The 15,170-nt window shown below is 29.5% G+C and overlaps 1 long non-coding RNA gene across 1 annotated transcript; it reads right to left on the bottom strand.

The window, feature by feature from the left end:
- Positions 1 to 12,159: 12,159 nt before the first annotated feature.
- Positions 12,160 to 14,470, bottom strand: LOC140956020 (uncharacterized). The gene is made up of 2 exons (XR_012170959.1): positions 14,220 to 14,470; positions 12,160 to 12,308 (listed from the first exon to the last, which is right to left on the bottom strand). It is a non-coding gene; the product is annotated as an uncharacterized lncRNA (long non-coding RNA).
- Between the last annotated feature and the right edge of the window lie 700 nt (positions 14,471 to 15,170).

Consider the following 15,170-nt stretch of genomic DNA (forward strand, 5'->3'; position numbering starts at 1 on the left):
ATATTCATACATAGCTTATTAAAATAATGAGGAACAAATATTACAAATTAAAAAGTTGAATGAGAATGAAATTGAAAAAAAATATATAATTTCATAAATTATCTCAAATAAAATAAATAATAATCAAAATAATAGAGATCAAATCTAAAAAATTTTAAAAAAAAATGAAAGATGAAGAAATTAAAATAATAATAATCAACATTTCATAAATTATTTCAAATAAAATAAGTAACAATCAAATGATTGAGGACTAAATTCGATAGATAAAAATTTTTAATAAAAATATGATAAGGAAAAAGCAAATAACAATTATAAAAATAAGGACCAAAATTAATATAAAAATAAAATTTTAAGAGATGATTGAAAAATAAATATTCAAAACAAAAATATATATACCAATCAAAAGTTTGAAGGATTAAATTTAATATAATCAGCAAATAATGACATTTCTAAATTTTTCACAACTTCTGGAAAGTGTTTTCCCCCCAAATTTTTCAGGAAAACACCTTCCTGAAAATCAAGCCAAATTTTCTTTTTACTGGAAAGTGTTTTCCATTGACCAACTTTCCTACTGGGAAACAAACACAAGAAAGTTTGGAAAGTGATTTCCGGGAAACCACTTTCCGGAAAACAAACACAGCTAAAGGAAAAATACTTTCCTGAAAACCAAGTCAAATTTTTCTTTTACTGAAAAGTGTTCTCCGTTGATCGGAAAGTATTTTCCGTTGACTAGAAAGTGTTTTCCGTTGACCGGAAAGTGTTTTCCGTTGACCAATTTTCCTAATGACAAACAAACATAGGAAAGTTTGAAAAATGGTTTCCCGAAAACTACTTTCTGGGAAACAAACATGGCATCAGTCAAGAAATCTGGTTCCAATTTTATACATCAACCTGAAAAAATAAAAAATATATATATTTAAAATTTTAATATATTATATCAAAAAAAATTAAAAAAATAAATATAAGTTATATATTATAAATGATGAAGTTTAAAATAGTATTTTAAAAAGTTTTTATATAATTTTTTTAAATTGAAGTATTTAAACCAAAAATATTTATCCCATATTAAAAAAAAATATAATTTTTTTTTAACATAGAATATATATATTAAAGGGTTTCAAATCTTACATTGTAAAAATAAATTCTTTCTTGTGAATATATATATATATATATATATATATATATATATATTAAAGGGCATTAAATCCCACATTGAAAAAATAATTGTTTTATTGTGAACATAAAGTATATTATGGTAATCATTTTCGGTTCGGTTCAGTTTTTATCAAAAAAAGTAACCAAACCAAAAAAAATTAAAAAAAACCGAAACCGGTTCAAACTGACCGGTTTTGGTTTGGTTCAGCTTTTAGGTAAAAAACCGGTTCAAACCGGTTTTTTGGGTTTGACTCGATTGTTTTCTGGTTTGGCTCGGTTTTTTCCTGGTTTAGCTCGGTTTTTTTTCAGTTTGGGTTCGGTTCGGTTTTTTTGGTTTTAGGCTTATAAAACCAAAATCGAACCAAACCGGTCGGTTTTTTCAAAATTTTAATCATTTTTTTTTTTACGATTCGGTTTTTTCAGTTATTTTTTTTTCAGTTTTCCTAGTTTTTTAGTTTTTTTCTCACCCCTAAAGTATATATATTAAAAAGCTCCAAATGTCATATTGAAAAGATATTATATTATCCTTTTAAATTGAAATATTAAAAAAAAAATATCTCACATTAAAAAAACCTTAACTTTTTTCTTATGAATATAGAGTATATATAGAAAAAGGTTTTAGATTCCATATTAAAAAAATAATATATTTTCTAGTATTATTATAATGAACTTTAAAAAGTGTTAATAGCCAACAAATATTTAAAAAATAAAAAGTATAGAAGAAAAACCATATTTAAAAGAAAAAAAAAATCAAGTCTCGTCTGTGTTTGTCTAAATCAACTGGGTTTTGCTGAATTATTATACTGGCTGATCGTCTAAATCAACTGGATTTTGCTGGATTGTTATACTGGCTGATCTTTTATCCGAAGAAATCTAACTATCAAATTTTAGGTCAACTTGTGGTGACAATCCGAGTTTACAAGAGTGACGATGTTCTACGAGAATAATTTTGTTATTTCACATATTTTGTTTTTGTAATTTTCAGGGCTAAGAATGACCCTCGGTCACTTTTTTATTTATTTATATATGGTCCAGTTCCAGTCAAGTCCTTTAGAATATTTTGACTCAGAATATACCCCTACTATTAATTAAAGATGATTTTAAATATTTTTAAACCTTTTATTATTTTATTTGCTTTTGTTAATTGATTTGAATATGCTAAAAATAATGAATTACGTTTGCATATACAAACAAGATTAAAAATAAGTATAAAATATAAAATAATTTTAAATAAATTAATATTGAATATAATATTTATTTTCAGTGTTAATTAAATATTTTAGAATAAAATGAGATAGAAAATCATGAAATGAAAAATGACTTCTTGTTTTACTCATAAAGTCAAGTGCCAATTAAACATTTTTAGAATAAAATGAGATAGTAAATCATGAAATGAAAAATGACTTCTTGTTCTACATATAATATTAGAGTGAAAAAACAATGCCTAACTTCAGCAGACACAACTCGTCAACCATTACCATGACTTGTCAACACTATGAAATATACTTTCCTCAACTTTTCTCAATATAAACAACTTAACAAGTCTCGTTAGATAGATCATGAATTGGGTTCCGAAAAATATAAAATAAAAAAGAATTATCATAAATATAGGGCTTTTATAAAACATTAACTTTTATTCATGAAAAAGATTACATGAAGATTATGAGTAGAGTCAGCAAATAAAATATATTGTTGGGTTCTTGAATATCATACACACAACGAAAACAATAAAATAAAATTATTCAAAAGTTCATAGGATCTCGTTAGATAGATCTAAAGTTGTTTAGGGATTTATTACCTCAAGATATGATCTTTTTCGGTTTTAAATAATTCTTTAAAGACTTGTCATAAACCACAAGTCGTTCAATTGTTCGGCCTTTAATGGTAATCCACATGAACCACCAATGAGAAATTTACCAAATCCCTATTTAAGATAGAGGGTTTGTTATACCTAGAGTTCTAACTCTTTATTTTATGACTTACGTAATTTTTCTGTCTAACATAAAACAATTTTTTTATAAAAAAAAAAAAGAAGAGGCATGGCTTACAATTACAATTTATAGGAAAATTTGAAAAAACTCTATAAATTGATAAAATATCAATTTGCCCCTTAAATAATATTCATACATTATTTAATGATACTTCTAAAAACTTAATCAATCAAGTCTCTACTGTATTATTCTAGGACTAGAATTATAATTCATGAATTAAATACATTCTAGTACTTGATTTCTAGAATTATTTTAAATCAAGTCATACTTGATTAATTATCTCAGTTTAATTTTTGACTAATGATCATATTAATTATCTTATTTTAGTAACACTATTCTTTTAAATATTATCAGGAATTCATGATATTAACTTCTTGTCTAAACAAAATGTAAATGATAACGTAAGAATTTGAACAGACTTAACTCATGAAAGTTCTAGGAAATTGTCTTAGCTTTCCAGGGAAAAACAATTGAGGTCATTTGGACTTCTAGAACTTGAGATATGGGTTGAACACTGAAGAGTGCCTGGGCTGCCGGACAGATTCGGACTTTTCCGTTGTTGCTGCAATTTGGACTTGAAAACGACATTTTTAAATCTTGGACTCCTCATGAAAGTTTTAGGCCTATATCTTAGCTTTCCATCCATGTAGAGCAGACCTAAATCCAAGATCTATAGCTCCAGATATGATCCAATAACCGAGTGGTGTTCCAGTTTGGACTAAACCAACATCTCTTTTATAAGCTTAGCCCTCTCTTTGTCTTTTAAATTTCAGTAGTTAAACTCATCAATCAATCATTTGATTTATGTGATAGGCTTGTATTTAAAATGAACATTTATCATAAATTAAAGGTATCTTATAGTATCAGACTTGTTATTATAAAACATGCTTTCGTTAAGGAGTTATTAATACTTCAACTGCAAAATGATAATATAAAACCTTGATAAAAATGCACTTTTAAGTACTAATCACACACCCCAACCACCTTATTACTAGTCCCTAGTAATCAAAGCGTTAAAATAGAAAAACAATTTGCAAATTTCATAAAGCAAGGCATTCATCATTCAACTTCCATTAATCTATGCAGATAAACAAACTTTCATTAAATTTATATATTTGCTCAATACCTCTTAAACAATATATTAATAAACCTTTCTTTTATGCTCAATATATCAATATATAGTTATGGGCTTTACTTGGACGAAAATAAAATTTTGTTCTAATGTTGAAGTTTAACTTTCTTGGGTTAAGATTATTATCTCTTTACACATACACACACACACTCACAACTTAAAACACAATACATATTTAACCCATGTAGCAAGTTTTCAACTAACGACTCCCAGACCAGTTAGTCTTAGGGCATTAGGTGTTGAGACACCCCTACGAGCTTAGTAACTCGAGTTGTAGATACTGATACGTAGATAGTGCAATGTTTGATTCCCTTAAGCTTTTCTCTTCAACCCATACAACAAGGGTTGGGTCAATAGCTCTCAGGTCAGTTGACTTTAGGGTATTAGGTGTTAAAACACCCCTTTGGGCTTAATTGCTTAGGTTAAGGAGGTTACGAAACCAAACTTATCTACGTTTTTATTATCATCATTTTTTTTTGTTTTTTTGTTTTTGTTTTTGTTTTTTCTTTTTTTCAAATTATATACTATCCATTTCCCTTAGTTGTTACATTTAACAAAAGAACATAAATAATGTAATGTGCAACCCACAATCATATGTTAAAATGTGTGTGTGTGTGAAAATGAAGGTTTAAGAATACTTGTTAAATAAGTATATGAGCAGAATTAAGTGATAACAATGCGAGAATTTGTAAACCTGAATATTTCAATAAGTATTCTGATAGACCTTGTTAACAGTGTTTACTAAGATGCGTTTCAAGAGTCAATTTCACAAAAAAAAACTCCTTTACTCTGTTATCCTAGTAACAACAGTTTTGCAAATGGTTTATGAGATAGAAAACACAGTTAGTTAATTTTTTTATTTTTTTTAATATCAACTAATACCCTTTCCCCCTAACCAAAACGAGACATTGTCCTCAATGTTCTAAGGTAGAAAGATAGAATATAGAAGACATCACCTGAAACAACGAACACTAACAAACCTGAATCACATTTAAACAAATATAAAAAATAATAAAACAAAATAATATGCTATTAATAAAACCAAAAGACACAAGGATTCACAAACGAAGGCTCAAATTTAATCTAAGCTTTTTATGGCTTTTCTTAGTTGACCAATTTATGCAACTCATGAAGGAATCAATTATAGAAAAGAAAGATTATAGTTAGTCAATCAATTATTCAGCAATAGCAGCAGAGATTATAATTTTTTGTGCCGAAAATGTTAGAAATTCCTGTTCCACAGCATGATCAAGAAAAGACAACAACTTATCATAAAAAGAATTAACATTTAACAGACCTATGGGTTTATGGTGAATCTGCAGTTGGGCCTAATAGGAAATATGAAAGATCTCTTCCAATATACCCAGACCACCTGGTAAGGCAATGAAGGCATCAACATGGTTAAACATTGCATTCATTCGATCATATATTGTGGAGACATGTAGTTCCTCTCTAATTGTTTTTCCAATGATATCCTCTTTTGCTAAAGTTTTGGGGACAACCTTTAAAACTTGACTACCTCCTAAAAATGCAACTATTGACATACTCCACATTAACCCAAGGCTGCCTCCCCCATATACTAAATGAATCTTTCTCTCAGCTAATACCTGACCAAGATGATTTGCTTATTCTAAAAATTCATTTTCTTTCCCTGGACTTGATCCACCGAAAACACAAATATTTCTTATTTGATGACTTAAGGAACCTGTCATTTCTACACACTTCTATATCTGTTAAATTTATAGGTTGAGTAGAAATGAAAGGAAGGAATAAAAGATTTTATGGATGAGAAATTGAAAATGCAATCATACTACCTACATATAAGCCAGCTGGAGTCTCACTCTCTCTCTTTTTATTTTATTTTATTATTATTTTTTAAAAAAAGCATGTGTATGTACAGGTAGTTGTGATTGTGGCTCACATCTTCCCTTGGTTTTACGTCCAAGAACGGCTTAAATGCCCTCTATGGGTCGGGGATAGGCTTCCTATCTAGTTTTCTTAAAAACTGGCAAACATGTCTTTTTTAGTCGGATTTTCAAGACTATGTTGAGCATGTTCTTTATGAAAATGGGGTCATAAGTCATGAAATGCATAATACATATCTCTACCATGATATGTCTCAAAGATTAATAGAAAATTATCTAAAGATTCCTTATGTTTTGAAATAAATCCTGACTTTTGATAATTTTCATAAGCTTTGCAAACACACATGTGTGTCTTTGAACATGGAGGGCCAATAAAATCCACATTGTAAGATTTTTGCATTCATCTTTTTTTTTTTTAAGAGAAATGACTCCCACATTCCTCAGAATAACAAAATTTAATGACACTACTTACCTCATTGTCGGGAATGCATCTTTGAAATATTTGATCAAGACAATATTTGAATAAGTAGAGGTTATCCCAATAAAAGTTCTTCACTTTGTTCAAAAACTTTTTTTTATCTTGGATACTCCAATGAATTGGCAAATCTCTTGAAGCAAGAAAATTGATATTTTTAGCAAACCAAGGCATTAAACTAAGAGAAAGTACGTATTTGTTAGGAAAGTAATCATCGATTGGTGTGATGTCAGATGTCGAATCTATTGTCAATGTTGACAAATGATCCGTATCAACATTTTCGGTGCCTTTCTTGTCCTTAATTTCTTCATGAGAATAAATCATTTGCAATTATTTAGATTCATCAAACTTAGTTTTACTTAAGGTAGATTCAAATTGATCATAAATTATTTCTTCAATAAAATCTACTTCTTGTAAATCATTATCATCTCCAGGTTGCTTGTAAAATGTCGAAAATATTCATCTCCAATGTCATGTTTTCAAATGATAGCTTCATCAGTCCATTCCTATAATTAATCAATGCATTAGAAGTTGCAAGACATGGACGTCCTAAAATAACAGGAAATGAATTACATGCTTCAACAGGTTGTATGTCCAAGACAATAAAATCCACATGATAAATGAATTTATCGACTTGTACTAACACATCTTTAACTATTCCTCTAGGCACTTTTATAGATCTATCCGTAAGTAAGAGAGTTACAGAAGTTGGTTTTAACTTACCTAGATTAAGACTTTGAAAAACTAAATATGGAAGTAAATTCACACTAGCTCTAAGATCAAGTAAAGCTTTTCAATTTTATATTCTCCAATAAAGCAAGAAATTGTAGGACAAACAGGGTCTTTATATTTCAAAGCATTATTGTTTTGATTATGAAGAATGGCACTTACTTGTTCGGCTAAAAAGGCTTTTTTTTTCATATTCAGTTTTCTCTTCACAGTGCATAGATCTTTTAAAAATTTAGCATAGGAAGGAACCTATTTAATATCATCCAACAAAGGTATATTGATCCTTACCTATTTGAAAGATTGAAAGATTTCAGAGTTGTGATTGATTTTCCTTTGTTTGGTCATGATATGAGGAAATGGAAGTGCTAGCAAAAAATCAGTCTTTTCTTTACAATGTTCATATTCAACCTCTTATTTACCCTCGAAGATTGACTCATCATCTTTCTCACAAGGTTCAAGAATGGGTTTTTCAATAACCTAGAGTAATGACTTATTTGACTTGATCCATGTTTTGGCTTCTAGAGCTACTTGCATTTGCATTGTATTGCCCCCCTAGGATTTTGTTGTGGTTGAGATGAAAACTTACCTTTTTATTAACAACTAAGAGTATATGTGAACTTTGCAAGAGCATCTTTTAGATCTGCCATGGTTTAAGCATTTTGAGTGTTGATTGTCTCCTACTTTTCAATGAATGCATGCAATGTTTTCTCAAGATTTCTTTTAGGAGATGGAGCATAAAAAGGTGCATATCTATGAGAATTTTGGAAATTATGGTGTGCTTAAAACGGTGGTTGTGAAGTTTGTGCATTATTATTATCACTCTTCCAACTGAAATTTGAGTGATTTCTCCAACCAGGGTTGTATGTTTGTGAGTATGGGTTATGATTGGGTCTTTGGAAACTATTTAAAGCATGGGCTTGTTCATGGAGACATTCCTTAAAAGAAGGCAAAGTTGGATAGTTATTGGTTGAGTGTTCACTGGTTTCACATATTTGACACACAATGTCTTAAACAGATTTGAATTGACCACTCTTTTTCAATTCTAGTGCCTCGATTTTTTTAGCTAAAGATGCAAACTTGGTTTGGAGGTTATGATCTTCCTCAAGGTTGTACATTCCTCCACTAGATGTATGAGGTTGGGTTTTACTTAGTGTCTCATAAGTGTCTGTAGTGTCCTTAATTTTGCACATTTTCAGCTAGCAAGTCTAGGTGCTCCATTGCTTCATTAGGGTCTTTATTTTTAAAAGTTCCATTGCACATCAATTCGATCATTTGCCTATCTTTAGGTGTTAGCCCTTCATAAAAATGTGAAACCAATCTCTATGTTTTAAAACCATGATGAGGGCAAGTATTAAGCAAGTCTCGATACCTACTTAACATTGGTAAAATGTTTCTCCTGGTTTTTGAGTGAAAGTGGTAATTTGTCTTTTAAAAGAATTTGTTATGTGAGATGGAAAAAACTTCTTTAAAAATTATTGTTGCATTTCATCCCAAACACGAATGGATCCTGACTTAAGATTTTATACCCGTGTTTTAGCTTTATCTTTTAATGAAAAAGAAAAAAGCTTTGATCTGATGGTGTTCATGCTACAATTGAAGTCATTATAGGTGTTACAAACTTCCTCAAATTCTCTCAAATACAAGTATGGATTTTCTAGATCTAAGCCATAAAAAGAAGGTAAAAGTTGAATAATACCTGGCTTAAAATTAAAATGAGAAGCATCAAGAGAAAAAAGGATACATGATCGCGCACTTATTCTTGTTGGATTCATGTAGTCTCTAAGTGTTCTAACCCGATTATTCTTATTATTCTAATTATAAAGCGACTAATTATCCTCTTCAGTCATATTTTATAAAGAAGATGAGGATACCCTATAAAGTCTATCATTTAATATACATGACCAAACTCTCATGCATGTGTAGGAAAAGAATAAAAAGAAGAAAAGAAAAAGAAAATGAGACAAAACACAAGAAACAAAGGTAAGATAAAAGAAAAGTGAAAGGAGAAAAATATAACAAAATTTATAATTTGTACAGAAATTTACCTCCCCGACAACAGTGCCAAAAACTTGACACGATCAAAGAGTTGATGTCTTATCATAAGTGCAAGAGTGTCGAAGTAATAAATAACTCAGCAAGACCAGGGTCGAACCACAGGGAGGTTAACTATATAAATTACAAATAATAATAATAATAATAATAATAATAATAATAATAAGTTAAAAAGGACTTTGAGATGTAAGATTAATGTGAGAATTAATCAAAGATAAAAGTAATTGTCAAGGTTAGAGGATCCACTAATAGTGTTAGAAATAAATATAGTATAAACTCTTTTTATTAATTAACTGGAAACCACACACAAAGGAGGTTCTAATTGGATGATTTATCTTTAATAGTTCATTATAATTTTTTAACATGATCATATTAATTATCTTGTTTTAGTAACACCATACTTTTAAATATTGTCAGGAATTCATGATGTTAACTAATGTTAACAACAAATCAAGTTTCTTTTATAGCACGGGTGTAGGTTCTACCATACGGTTGACTATGAAAATGCCAAGCATTTATTGTACCAAGTGTTATACAACACAAATCTAGATTAACCATTTAGCAAGCAAGATATTAAGAATTAATAAGATAAAAAAATAAGACATGTTAATACCAAACTTTCTTGGATATAAATCCACTCAACAATTAGTCATCAAATCAATAGTTTTAAATTTTGGCCTATAAGAGGAGGCATTTGCCATGCATTTAGGCATCTTGGTTGTTCAAATCAAGATCATGCTCTTTATTTCTCTCTTTATATTTTTGTAATGCTTCAGTTTTGCTTTCATTAATATTTTATTTATACTTTTCATTTCCTTTCCTTTTCTTAATTAACGTTTATCTTATTTATATTTTTATCTTGTTTATTTATGTTTCTCTTCTTCATTATGTTTAACTAAGTTTATTATGTCAAAGTGAAAAGGTTACATTAATGGTATAAGAATAAGTATAATATAAACTCAATATGGACTTCAATGCTTATATCCTAAACAACTTGCTATTAACATGTTTTATCATTTTTATCTTATTAATTTTTAATACCTTGGTTGTTAAATGGTTAATCTAGATTTGTGTTATATAACACTTGGTACAACAAATGCTTGACACTTTCATAACCAAACCGTAAAGTATAACTTGCACATGTGCTATGAAAGAAATTTTATTTGTTGTTAACATAAGTTAGCATCATGAATTCCTGACAATATTTAAGAGTTTGGTGTTACTTAAATAAGATAATTAATATGATCATGTTAACAATTTATCATGAGCTATTAATGAAAAATATCTTATTGAAACCTCATTTATGTGTGGTTTCCAATTAAGTAATAAAAAAAATTCATACTATACCTATTTGAAATACCATTAGTGGATCCTCTAACCTTGACATTTATTTTTATCATTGTTTAATCATTACATTAATCAAGCATCTCAAAGTCCTTTTTAACTTATTATTATTATTATTTATAATTTATAATTTATATAGTTAATTTCCATGTGGTTCGACCTCACTCTTGCTGGGTTACTTCGACATTTCAACACTTGAAAGAAGACATCAATCTTTTGGTTGTGTCATATTTGTATTCTCATGTTGCCTTTAAAGTTCAGATGAAAAACTAGCTAATATCACACATGCAGCCTATTCATCATCATCATCATCATCAATATGATGCAGATGTTCATTTTCCATTTCATCCACAATCTTTTGATTTCAATTTTTTTAATCCTTTTTTGCAATTTGTATTGGTTTTCAATTTCCTTCCTCGGTCCAAATTTATGGTGTTTTTTTTTTTCAATTTAAACCTTATTATTTTGGGGTTTTTTTATCCTTTTATTAAAGTTTTTTTCTTTTCGATTTTAGCCTTCAATCGAAAAAATCTTATTGCTGACTAATTTATTTTTTATTTGATTTTTATCCTGATTCTTCTAATTGTTAATTTTTTTTTAATCCTTTTCCATAAAACTTTTTAAATTTCATCTTCAATATTTGATTTGCCAAGGATTATGTTTTGCAATTTTTCCATATACAGTACTTCCAGCCTAATAACCTAATCATGAGTTTGAAAAGTTAACACGGGTCGACATATTTTTTTTGGTTTATTTCTTTTTTTATCTCATCGTTCAATATTATTTCTTTTTAAAAAATTAGCTTTATGGCTTTCTTTAATTTTTTAATGTCATAGCATGGGTCATTAGTTTTGCAGTTTAATCAAGGTTATCTTGCCGTTTATTACCCAAGTTAAATATCTATCATGCTATCTTAGGTTGACTTGAGCTATTTTTTTTTTATCTAATTTGTATACTTTCAAAAGTTTTATTTATTTTTAAAATGTCCTTCTAAACAATGATTTTATGGGGGAAAAGTATATACATACTAGGGGTGATCATTTTTTGTTCGGTTCAGTTTTTATCTTTAAAAAACAACCAAACCGGAAAGCATAAAAAAAGGGACCAAAACCAAACCAGAACCGGTCCAAACCGACTGGTTTTGGTTCGATTTGGGTCCAGTTTTTGAGGTCCAAAACCGAAAAAACCTATGGTTATTTTTCTAGCTTTGTAATGGGCTTCATAATGGGCTTTTAATGAATTTCTGATGGGCTTATAATTAATGTTAATAATATCTAATTTTCTTTAAAAAATCCAAAGTATATTTAATTTTGTTGCCACTAAATATTCATTTATATTAAGTTGTTATTATCAATCTTATGTTCAATATATTTTTTATCTTCCTAAGTTTTTTCTCCTGCTTTAAAAAAATTTAAATAATACACAATCACACATTAATAAGTTAAATTCCAAATTAATCCAAATTACAAACCAATGCCTTCAAAGGGCTTAAAAAAAACAACAAATAACATTATAATAAAACAATATTGTATACTTGTAGGAGGAATTTTGACTTCGTAGACAACCTGAGGCAAGATTGAAGTTTCATTAGCGATAAATATCAAAGATTTGAATAAGAATTTGCCATATAAATAAAGAGCACAAATCCAGCAGTAGTATAGCTTATTAAGACCGGAAATAAACTAGCATTATCATTCATGAGGCCCAATATTGCCAACATAATTATCCATCATAAAACAAGCCACACTTAACATCGGCACTAAAATCAAAATTGTGCATTACCAATACCTTTTTCTTTATAATCAATCTTACCAAACCCGACTTGTAGAGGAAAGAACTAGTTGCACTTACTCTAGCAACAATAACTTGCAAACAAAAGGAACTGGAGAGAAGCAAGAACTACAGGTGCATATGTGCACACACACACGAGACAGAGACACACAGAAAGAGAGTTTAACAGCCATTGCAAATAAAAAGATAGTTCATCTTCCTAATACATAACCTCTATGCTTGCTGGTTACTACTGAAATTTGGAAGACTAAAGTGTCTAGAAGAAATAAACAACATTTTTCTCAAATAGATTATAGAAGAAAGTAGAACAAGGCAACAAGCTGCATGTCTACAATAGAATGTCCCCACTATATATCACCAAGCCACTTGAGTCAATTTCTTAGTTGAATAGCAACACAGTAAGCCATCAAGATTTTAAGATATAGTTTTTTGTTAAGATTAAATTATATTTTGGCAAGCAAAGGTGGAAAGTAGGTAGGATTCTCTAAGGTTTGTGAGGGAGATTTTAGATTAGATTTGAAATTAGATTAGATAAAATTAAATTAAATTAAATAGAATAGAACAGAACGTAAACGAAAGGGTTTTCCATCGTGATTTTTAGCAGTTGACTATGCATATGACCTATATGCAACACTAAGCAGACGACATTTTTTCTTAATAATTAACAATTACTAATCAATGAGCATACAAATCAAAAGATAATCATGTGAACTTAATTACATTTTCAACTTTTCTTTTATTTTCTTTATTTTTGTTCATGGTTGGCTTAACCATGCATGTGAACTTAAGGATGTCATTAGTATAAACCTTCACCTTGACTCGAAGATCTGGGAGTGTAAATTATTTTTAAAAAATATTTTCTACTTGAAAAAACATTTATTAATACATTAAAATCATAAAAAAAATATTAATTTTATATTTCTTCATGATAAATATATATTTAAAAAATATATATAAACAAAAACCATTGTCCTCCGATACGGGTAATTAGTCTCTGGTCCTTATAACACACAAGCTAGCCACTCCTTGTTGTAAGGAAAAAAACATCAGCTGGGATGAAATTTTTTGGATATTAATTCTAAGATTTAAACTTAAAAAGTAGATGAAAAAAATGTATTTGAATTAGATTCCCTTGTAAAAAGAAAAAAATCAATCAAGCAAATTCCTATAAACTAATTCATAATCATGCAATATCTCAAAGATTTCCTTCAAATCAGGTCTGTTATGTCGCATCATCAACCCACCATTCAGACATTTTTCAAAGAGATTTGAAAGCTATTTTCCCAACAATCGGCTAATCCATCTTTGTCCGACTATGTTTCAACTCATATAAACCAATTCATAATCATGCTATATCTCAAAGCTTACAGTAAATAATAGGGTCAATTTTCAAAAAGCTAACTTCAAATACAAACTTTTATTGGTAGCTCCAAATTCCAATCTACTAGTGAGAAAAAAAAGAAGGGAGAAAAAAATGAGGACATATTGTTTGCGATTGATCGTCTTTTGAGAATCTGTGACAAGGACAACGATTCCAATTTCCTTTCCAAATGGTATTCTTTCGTCCACCTTCATTTTTACATTGTTTAAAATAATTAACACATCAAAATAGATAAAAAAAAAAAAAACAATATAAAATCAACAAGCAACAATTAATTAAATCTGTAATTACATGACAAGATTACCTAAGTGATGTAATCGGCTTTGATAGAAGCAATAGATTGAAGAAGATCTTGAAGCAGCAACAATTTCACCACCTCACACGCACGACAGTTTCTTTCGAGATTCGAAGAATGGTCGACCGAGAATAGCCTAAGCTTGTTGACTAGTGAAGAGCAGGCGGTTGTTAATGGGAGTAGGGGTGATTGAAAGGGGCGGGTGTGTCTGTGAAGTGTGAATGAAAATTGAAAGGGTTGGAGGGGAGAGGGCGGTTGTGTAAAAGGGAAAGCAAATAAATAGTCTGCTAGGGTTGTTTAAAGGGAAAGTAATGGGAGGAGGCGGCTTGCGGCTTGGACCGCTTGGTTTTTTTTCAATTCCCAAACCGAACCGGTCGGTTCGGTTTGGGTTGGCCGGTTTAGGCACGTCAAAACCGGAAATCGAACCGAACCGAATATTTTTCTAAATATTTTAACCGGTTCAATTGGTTTTTTTTACCGGTTCAGTTTTTTCAATTATTTTTTTTATTTTTTTAGTTTTTCGGTTTTTTTCTCATCCCTAATACATGCTGCATAAGACAGGCCAAATCTAGTTAGGCAATTTTTGAAATAATGATCCTGAATTTTTTTGAAATGAGCATCTACTTTTGTGCATGCACGAATTTCTTAAGTTTTTTTTTTTATTATTATTCAAACAGATCTTACGAAGTTTCTTCTAACACATATGCCTCCGAGGGTCTCCAAAGGTGGTCACTATTATTAATTTGATAGGTCCATCCTAAACTCAATAACTCGTTTCTAGTTTAGATTGAGAAACCGTTTGGTAACGTGGTGGCTTTCACGTTTCCTGCGATTTCAATCAACAAGCCGTTTGGTAATTAATAACTCAATAACCCATTTCTAGTTTAGATTGAGAAACCGTTTGCTAATGTGGTGGCTTCCACGTTTCCTGCGATTTCAATCAACAAGCCGTTTGGTAAT

The sequence above is a fragment of the Populus alba genome, chromosome 1, assembly GCF_005239225.2.
Source record: "Populus alba chromosome 1, ASM523922v2, whole genome shotgun sequence".
Taxonomy (NCBI): domain Eukaryota; kingdom Viridiplantae; phylum Streptophyta; class Magnoliopsida; order Malpighiales; family Salicaceae; genus Populus; species Populus alba.